The sequence below is a fragment of the Hipposideros armiger genome, unplaced genomic scaffold (assembly GCF_001890085.2).
Source record: "Hipposideros armiger isolate ML-2016 unplaced genomic scaffold, ASM189008v1 scaffold_341, whole genome shotgun sequence".
In the NCBI taxonomy this organism is placed as follows: Eukaryota; Metazoa; Chordata; class Mammalia; order Chiroptera; family Hipposideridae; genus Hipposideros; species Hipposideros armiger.
In genome coordinates, this window is record NW_017731691.1 from 88683 (window position 1) to 98745 (window position 10063).

Below are 10063 nucleotides of genomic sequence, written 5' to 3' on the forward strand. Positions count from 1 at the left end.
TGAAGGCCGCAAACGTCGAAGAGCAAATGTCCGAACCCATGCACAATTCATTAACAGGCGAAATTTCTCCTTTACGGTTGAAAGTAACAGAAACAGAAGGGCCAAGACCAAGAATTAAACACACAGAAACAATAATCAAAGATTTAAATAAAAGGCAAAATCAGCTCCCTGTCAGCCACGGTGCTGTCCCGCACCAGTTCAGGCAGCAGCACGATCTCTTTCCTCATTTTTAAAGCGAAAACACCACAGTACCTTAATACCACATACCAGAAGGGACCAAGATTAATATTTAAATGAACAAAATATTAGCGTAATCATGTTGTAACATAAGGCACAACACTGTGCCCAAATTCGGCTAACGGACCCACGACGTCACAAATCCAAAGCACTCCCAACTACTTAACTAAATTATTAATTATAATATTTTAAAGCATATTATTTCATTCCACCTATACAAAGCACACTACAAATAGCTAGGTATCAATGACAATTAAGAATTAAATTAACCTTACGCTTTGCCATGTGTGTGGCATCAACTACCACCTTACCGCGCCCTGAAGAGAAAGCTCCAGAAGAGCGCAACACCCACTACGAAGAACTGAGCCTCTGGTTATAACCGGTTGGGCTTCTTTTATAGCAGTCTGTTGCTCCACCTTCAAGGATCCTGATTGGTTGGGGCGAGAATGATTGACAGGAATACTATCTACTCACTCTCTATATGTGGAAAACTTGCCCATATCGCAGGTGTTGGTGCATTATTGCTGGGAAGGACTTGAAAGCTGAGTGCTTGTGCATGAGTTGGGGCTAAATGAATTGTGGGAAGCACAAGATAAAGCAACCACAGAGTAACTCACATGAGACTCCCAGATTGGTAACAGCAATGAATTCAAACAATTCCTCAACCGCCCTTTTTCAGCTTTATATCGTTGCTTGCTTCTAGAAAGGTCTTCCTTGCCATTTCTGCTTTTGTGGTCAGTCTCAAGTCAGATACTTGATTGGCCTTAGCAGGGAATTCACCACCACCCTCCCACTCTCACCCCATGCCAGAGTACTATATTTGGGAGTGCTCGCTGAGGCAGCACATAAACCAAAATTGGGAAAGAGGAATGAAGGTGATACCAGAACAGGCGTCTATGTGGTGTGAAAAGTGAGCCTAAATATCTGCCCACCTGGCAATTGTACATATGCATTAAGGGCGTTAAATGAGGAGCAGTCCAGTCATTGAAGATGATATACACAGAATTGGAAACTATCTAACTGAGCATAGGCAGTTAGGAGACTGTTTATGCAACAGGGAGGGTGGGTGTGGAGATGACAACTCTAACACTAAAGTCCATGCTTTAGGCTTGTTTACTAAAGTAATCATGCCTTTTGTGTGGTTACCTCTTGCTGGAATGGCCTTTCCCTCCAATGCCTACCCTTTGGGCCCAGCTCAAATGCAGCCTCCTGCATGAAGCCTCCCTGACCCCCTTTTCCCACTCGAACAGGTAATGGGCTCTCTCCTACTGCTATGGGGTGGGGGATATAAAAAAAACACACATCAGAGCTGGGGTGCAGGGGAATGTTGCTGGCACTAGGCTCAGTTAGTCACTGGGCTGGACATGATTAGAAGGACTGAAGGCTTGTACTGGGAGGTTTTTCATTTATGTCAAGACTGTAGACATTCTGGAAAGTCCAGGGTAAACAGACAACAAAGTAACCCATATCTGCCTCCTGCTTGGTCAGGGCAGTTTAAATGCAAACTACAGTTGAAAGCAAACTTTATAAACAACAACCTTGTTAAACAAAGTTATTTTCTTAGCGGTTGCCCTTGAGATTACAATTAACAGCCACCCAGATTGGTCAGAATCAGGAATTCAACCTCCATAGTAACTATGTTTCAGGATGGGCAGTAAAATACTTAGACTAGATTAAGAAGCACAAATTGGTAGTTACAAAATAGTCAGGGATGCAAAGTACACTATAGGTATATAGTCAACAATATTGTAATAACTATGTATAGTGCCAGGTGGGTACTAGGCTTATTGGGGGGAATCACTTCATAAATTATATAAATGTTTAACCACTACACTGTTCACCTAAAACTAATATAAAATAATATAAAATGTCAACTATAACTGAAAAACAAGACTGGAAAGTGCAGAGGTAAACAGACTAAAGTAGACAAGTGCACTTGTGTAGTTAGGGGGTGTGCTGGGGATGGTATATGGCCTGCTATTTCAGTTCTTTTTATTATATTTCACCTTTCAGAGGCCTTCAAATGGGAAGAACACGGAAGAATCTCAATCCTCATCCCTTGGAAACCCTTAATTATGTGATTAAGACTGGTTGACTAAGGTGTGGTTCCTAAATCCCCTGCATCTGTATCAGTGAGGGAGCTGCTTTTTTGTTGTTGTTGTTATCCAGGTGAGAGTCACAGAAAATAAAATTTACATTTCAAAGTAAACAATTCAGTGGCATTTAGAGTATTTACAATGTTGTGCAACCACAGTTTCTATTGTAGCTCGGAAACATCTTCATCACCCCAGAGGGAAATCCAGTATGTGTTAAATAGTTGATCCCTATTCCCCCACCCGCTAGCCCCTGGCAAACACCAATCTGCTCTCGGTCTCTATAGATTTGCCTGTTCTAGACATTTCATATAATTAGAATCACACAATATGTGACCTTTTGTATCTGACTTCTTTCACTTAGCCTACTGTTTCTGAAGTTCATCTGCATTGTAGCCATCTGTACACATTCATAATCACTGGTTTATGAAGATGTCTTCTCAGATAGGAGAAAAATAGTGTTACAAAAAATGTATATTTATACTTTCTTTTATATCTATCTATGTAGTTACCTTTACAGATTCTTTTATTTCTTTATGTGGATTCGAGTTACTGTCTAGAGTCTTAATTTTAGCATAAAGAACTACTGTTAGTATTTCTTTTCTTTTCTTTTTTTTTTAGATTTTATTGGGGAGTTGCGGGAGGAGAACAGTGCTGGGGAATCTGGGGAAGGGGAACAGACAAGTTGCCGTCCTTTTGTTCTTCAGTCTAGCTGTGGAGGACGTTGCCTCACTGACCCAAGTTGGCACCATCATTGCGCTTATCCCTGGCGAGGCAGATCAGTCGCCGGTTTCTGGACGGCCGCTCACTGTGGCTGCTGGCCACTCACGCTGGCTGCTGGCTACACACGGCAGCCCATGGCAGCCCACAGAAGCAGGGGCTGCAGACTACGCCGTCGCCGGCAACCCACGGCAGCCCAGCTCCAGGTCAAGCCGCCGTCCAGCATCTTAGCTGTGGAGGGCAGTGTCACTGACCCTCATATGTGGGATCCGAACCGGGGCCCTCCGGCGTCCCAAGCCAGCCCTTAACCAACGCGCCACTCGGCTGGCCCTGTTAATATTTCTTATAGAGCAGGTTTGCTAGTGACAAATTCTTTGTTTTTGTTTATCTAAGAATATCTTAATTTCTCCTCTTTTCTTTTTTTAAGATTTTTATTAAAATATAGCTAACATAAAATGTTATATTAGTTTCAGGTGTACATCATAGATATTCGACAGTACTGGCCTGGCATTACACAGAGTTGTTAGCATGTTATTGATTATATTCCCTATGCTAAAGAAGTGATTGCCATGATAAGTCCAGTAACCATCTGACACTATACCATGCTATCTAAACATTATTGATTATATTCTCTATGCTGTATATTTCATCCCCAAGACTTATCTGTTTTATATGTGGAAATTTTAACCTCTTATTCTTCTTTATCTTTTCCCCCTTTTAAAATTTTTCAATTAGAGTTGACATTCAATATTATTTTATATTAGTTTCAGATATATAGCATAGTGGTTAGACATTTATATAATTTAGGAAGTGATCCCTCTGACTAGCACCCACCTGGCACTATACATCGTTATTACCATATTATTGATTATATTTCCTATACTTTACATCCCCATGACTATTTTGTAACTACCAATTTGTATTTCTTAATCCTTTTTCACCTGCCCCAATGCCCACCCATCTAACACTCTGATAGATCTAGTACCCATCTAACACCAAACATAGTTATTACAATATTATTGACTATATTCCTTATGCCATATCCTACATCCCCATAACTAATGTGTAACAACCAATTTGAACTTATTAACCCCTACCCCTTTTCACCCACCCGAAACCCCCCTCCCATCGGGCAACCATAGAAATGTTCTCTGTATCTATGAGTTTGTTTCTGTTTCATTTGTTTGTTTACTTTGTTCTCTACATTCCACTTATAAGTGAAATCCCATGACTTTGTCTTTCTCTGTGTGACTTACGATGCTCAGCACAATACCCTCTAGGCCCATCCATGTTGTTGCAGATGGGAAGATTTCATTCTTTTTCACTACTGAATATTGCATTGTATATATGTACCACCTTCTCTATCCATTCATCCATTCAGGAACACCCAAGTTGCCTTTATATCTTGGTTATTATAAATAATGCTGCAATGAATATATAGATGAGCACTTCTCGGAGCACCATTTTGGGGTTTTTCAGATAAATACCCAGAAGTGGAATTACTAGGTCCTTATTTGTCTTTTGTTATAGTTTTAATTAATTAATTTTTGTTTTTTAAAGATTTTTATTGGGGAATTGGAGGAAGGGGAACAGTGTTGGGGAATCAGGGAAGGGGAACAGACAAGTTGCTGTCCTTTTGTTCTTCAGTCTAGTTGTGGAGGATGTTGCTTCACTGGCCCAAGTTGGCACCATCATTGTGGTCTTCCCGGGCAAGGCAGATCAGTCACCGGCTTCTGGACGGCCGCTCACGGTGGCTGCTGGCCACTCACGCTGCCTGCTGGCTACACACAGTAGCCCATGGCAACCCACTGCAGCAGGGGCTGCAGCCTATGCCATCGCCAGCGACTCAGGGCAGCCCAGTTCCAGGTTGAGCTGTTGTTCAGCATCTTATCTGTAGAGGGCAGTGTCACTGGCCCTCATATGTGGGATCTGAACTGGGGCCTCTGGCGTTCCAAGCCAGCTCTTAACCAACGCGCCACTCGGCTGGCCCTCCACAAATGTTTGATTTATATTTTGTTAATAACTAGCTTAGCGACTTTGGAAAGATTAACTCTCCAAAGGCAAAGAAGAAACATGTTTTGAGCAGTCTGTGTCTTCAGTAGTTTACATACATATTCTTTTTAACTGTGTACATACCACTAGTCAGCACAATGCCTGGTACAAAGAAAAAGAGCATGATAAATGTCTATTCAATGAAATAACTTAATCCACATAAAAGCCCAATGATTTGGGCATTATTGCTTCTATATTACAAACGAGGTTTTTATTTCTGCATTGGTAAATGTGAATTTATTAACATGAACCTCATTGGGTTTTGTTGCATCTTTTAATTATATCCTTTGTGAGAGGCAGTATGATGTTGTACAAAGAGTGTTTGTTTTGAATCAGAAAGTTGTCAGTTTGTATATCAACTGAACAATATACTATGGACCTTGGGAAAATAACTTCTCTGAATTTGTTTCTTCAGTTATTAAAAATGGATATTAATACCTATCTTGTTGCCTTTTTAGGATTATAAATAATATGTTATATATAATACTACACTATATATTGTATTATATACAATAAAGCATTATATATCATAAATAATTTAAAATATATTATATAATTACATTATTTATTTATACTTCCACAACTAGCTGTTCCTTTTTAGGACTTCTGTTGGTTCTCTCTCCCACTTCTAAGCAATGGAGTGCACAGAGTTCAGGCCTTGAGACTCTTATCTGTCTACCCTTATTCACATATTGATTTCATAACTTAAATACTATGTATAAAATATATATTTATATATAATATATGTAGGTATGTATATGTGTATGTATATTTATATACATGTATAGAAACATTTAGCAACCTAGAAAAATATTTAACACATAGTAACTAATTGAAAAATGGTATTCACTTTTACTTAAATGGTAGTTATTATTACAGATAAAGTATCTGGCTCAAAATAGGTGCCAGAAATTTCCTTCAGTCATTTATTTCTTAGTTTTAGTTTGGCTCCCATGCACTTATGCACAGTTTTCTTCCCTGCTTGTGCTCCTGAATTGCCCTCAGTTTTCTCCAGAACATCCTCCACTCTCTCCCATTCTCATCTAATCCTTGCAACTTGGCTTTCCTAATAAAGACGTTGAATCAGGCACGCACCTCTTTGCATCTGCCTTCTGGGCTGATTATTTGACACTGGACACAAATCATGCTCCATGATTAGCCCTTTGCTGCCCTCATCTGGCCTATTCCAGTGTCTGTTACAGTTGACTAGAGGACCACTGGCCAATAGAGGCTCAGTTCTTACCTAGCTACCTCTGAAAAGGTCGCAGAAATAATTCCCTGGAGAATTCAAGTCAATGCACCCCTTTCTTTGGGAGATAAGGATGAAGACGCAATGGCCAGCTCAATCTGATACCAACTAAAGGGACAATTCAGTGACTTCACAACAGTATTTCAGAATTGTTCAGGACTTTTCATGGCTATGTCACCCTTATATGGGGAGAAAGCAAAAATCATGGGAACCTCAGGCCTCATGTGATTGCCATTCTGAGCTCAGTTCAGCTCTGGATCTCCAAATGTGGGATGTATCTAACCTCTAACTCTATTTCTGAACATCAAAGCTGTTTTCCTATTTTAGAATCACATGCTACTCTAAAGAAGGGGATAGCAGTGAAAGCACTATCCTGGTTATTTTACTGCATGTTTCATAAGATGCCAGCTTGTACTTGCCAAGGGAAATTAATTTTCTTGGAGGCAGATAGCCTGACCCATCTCCTTCAGTAACTATCAAAAGAACACGCATAAACTGGTGAGGGGTGGGAGGCGAAGGGAATGGGTGAAGAGGGTCAGAAGGTAAAGAGAAAATATGAAAAGAGCATCAACTTCTTATACCTTAAGATTCCCAGCCAACTTGTTCCAGAGTTTCTCAAGTGGACAAACATAAACCTTTTCCCTACTTGTTTGTTCATTAAACAAATATTTACAGGGTAAAGAAAAAAATGAAAGGTGGTTGTTTTGGGAAAAAATCAGACCATCTTTTAACTATCGACTTTAAAAAAGTGTATGTGTGTTTGTGTGTGTGTGTGTGTGTGGGGGGTGACTGGAAAAAGAAAATATTGATCCCAAAGTGAAACAATTAGGACAAAATAGAAAAATGCTGGTATATCTCATCTCTGAATAGTGATATAAAAACCACTATTTTCTCAGAAAATAGAATCCATCTTCACATGAATTTAACACATTAACACATTATAATCAAGTGAATTTTTTTCCCTAGGAAAGTAAGAACTATTCAAAATAAGGTAGCAAAATTCAATATCTTTTTTTTAAATTAAAGTTTATTGGGGTGACAATTGTTACTAAAGTTACATAGGTTTCAGGTATATAATTCTGTAATACATCATATGTATATCACATTGTGTGTTCATCACCCAGAGTCAGTTCTCCTTCAATCACCATATTTTTTATCCCTTTTGTCCTCATCTACTACCTCCCTCCCTCCTTACACTCTGGTAACCACTAAACTATTGTCTGTGTCTGTGAGTTTTTGTTTCTTCATTTGTTTGTCTTCTTCCTTTGCTGTTTTCAGTATCTTAATAAATAAAAAAACCTCAGATTGTGGTTATCTCAGTAAATACTAAAATAGATAAATGATAAAATTTATTTATACCTGATTTTTTTATGTTTAATAAAATATGAAATAGGTGGATATGTTCTTAACCCTATGTCAAACAAAAGGTTTTAATTTTGAAACAATAGAAGGATTTCCATTAAAATCAAGAACAAGGAAAAGAAAATACTGCGTTGACTATTATTTAACATTGTTCTAGAATCATTAGACATTGCATTTCGAGAAGAACATACGCTATATAAAAGAGGAAAGATGAAAAATTATTATTAACACATAAATTGATTATATATAGTTTAAAAACTCAGAGAAATGATAAATTATTAGAAGTAAAATAATTTGGAAGGTAATTGGTTAGAATTGTTAATAAAAATTCAGTAACATATTATATTAATATACACTCAGTGTAGGAACATATCCTATTTATATAAGTAATAATAGAGATTAATTTCATAAAAATAAACTTTGCAAGATACGCACAAGGCCCATATAAAAAAACCAAAATTGGAAAACTCTGCTGATAACTGTAAAAGAACAAACAAAACAGAAACAAACTCAGATACAGAGAACAAGCTGATGATTGCCAGATGGGAAGGGGGTTGGGGGACTGGGTGAAAAAATAAAGGAATTAGAAGTGCAGATTGGTAGTTACAAAATAGTCACGGGGGATGTGAAGTACAGCATAAAGAATACAGTCAATAATATTGTAATAACTATGTATAGTGCTGGACGGGTAGTAACTAATTGGGGGAGATCACTTTGTAAATTATATAAATGTGTAATCACTATGCTGTACACCTGAAATTAATATAAAATAATATGGAATGTAAACTTTAATTGAAAAACAAATTAAAAAAAGAAAAAAGAAGACTTTACTAAATGAAGACTCACAGGTAATCCTTGTTTTATTGCGCTTTGCTTTATTGCGCTTCATAGATGTTGTGTTTATTATAAATTGAAGATAAGACCCTCCACCAGCAAAAAGATTATGACTCATTTTATTGTATTTCTTCCTTTACTGTGGTGGTCTGGTTACAAATCCACAATATCTCTGTGGTATGCCTGCACCTTATTCTTTTTTTTTAAGATTTTTATAAAAATTTAGCTAACATACAATATATTAGTTTCAGGGGTACACCATAGTTATTCAATATTTATATACCAAAATAAGTGATCATCATGATAAATTAAGCAATCATCTGATACTGTATCATACTATCACAATATTATTGACTATATTCCCTGTGCTGTACATTACATCCCCATGACTTACTCGTTTTATACCTGGAAATTTGAACCGCTTATTCCCCTTCACATTTTCCACACTTTTTAAATTTTTTGATTAAGGTTGACACTCAATACCATTTTATATTAATTTCAGGTGCACAACACAATGGTTAGACATTTATATAATTTAAAAAGTGATCCCCCTTCCTAGTCTAGTACCCACCTCGCACAATACATAGTTATTATCATATTATTGACTATATTCCCTATGCTTTACTTTACATCCCCATGACTATTTTGTAACTACCAGTTTGTATTTCTTAATCCCTTCACCTTTTTCACCTGCCCCCCAACCCCTCTCCCATCTACCATACTGATAAATCTAGTACCCATCTGACACTGTACATAGTTATTAGAATGTTATTGACTATATTCCCTATGCTACTCCCTACATCCCCATGACTACTTTGTAATGACCGATTTGTACTTCTTAATCACTTCCCCTTTTTCACCCAGCCTCCCAACACCCTCCCCTTTGGCAACCGCCAAAATGTTCTCTGTATCTATGTGTTTGTTTCTGTTTTGCTTGTTTGTTCATTCTGTTCTTTAGATTCCACATATAAGCGAAATCACATTGCATCTGTCTTTCTCTGTCTAACATACTCTACTTAGCACAATACCCTTCATGTACATCCATGCTGCCGCAGATGGCAAGAACTCATTCCCTTCCATGGCCGATCAATATTCCATTGTATATATGTACCATCTCCATTCTTGCAAGTCAGTTCTTGCATTGACGGACACCCAGGCTGCCTCCATATCTTGGCTATTGTAAACAAGGCTGCAATAGATACATGGATGCCCACAACCCCTCAAAGTAGTGTTTTGGGTTTCTTCAGGTAAATACCCAGAAGTGGAATAACTGGGTTCTTCTTTGTTTCGTACTATAGCCTTTGTTTTAAAGTTTATTTTATCTGATATAAGTACTGCTACCACAGCTTTTTTCTAAATTCCATTTTCATGAAATATCTTTTTTCATCCATTTACTTTCAGTCTGTGTGTATCTTTCAATCTGAAGTGAGTCACTCTTAGGCAGCACATATAAGTGTCTTGTTTTCTTATCCATTCAACCTCCTTATTTTTTTTTAAAGATTTTTATTGGGGAATT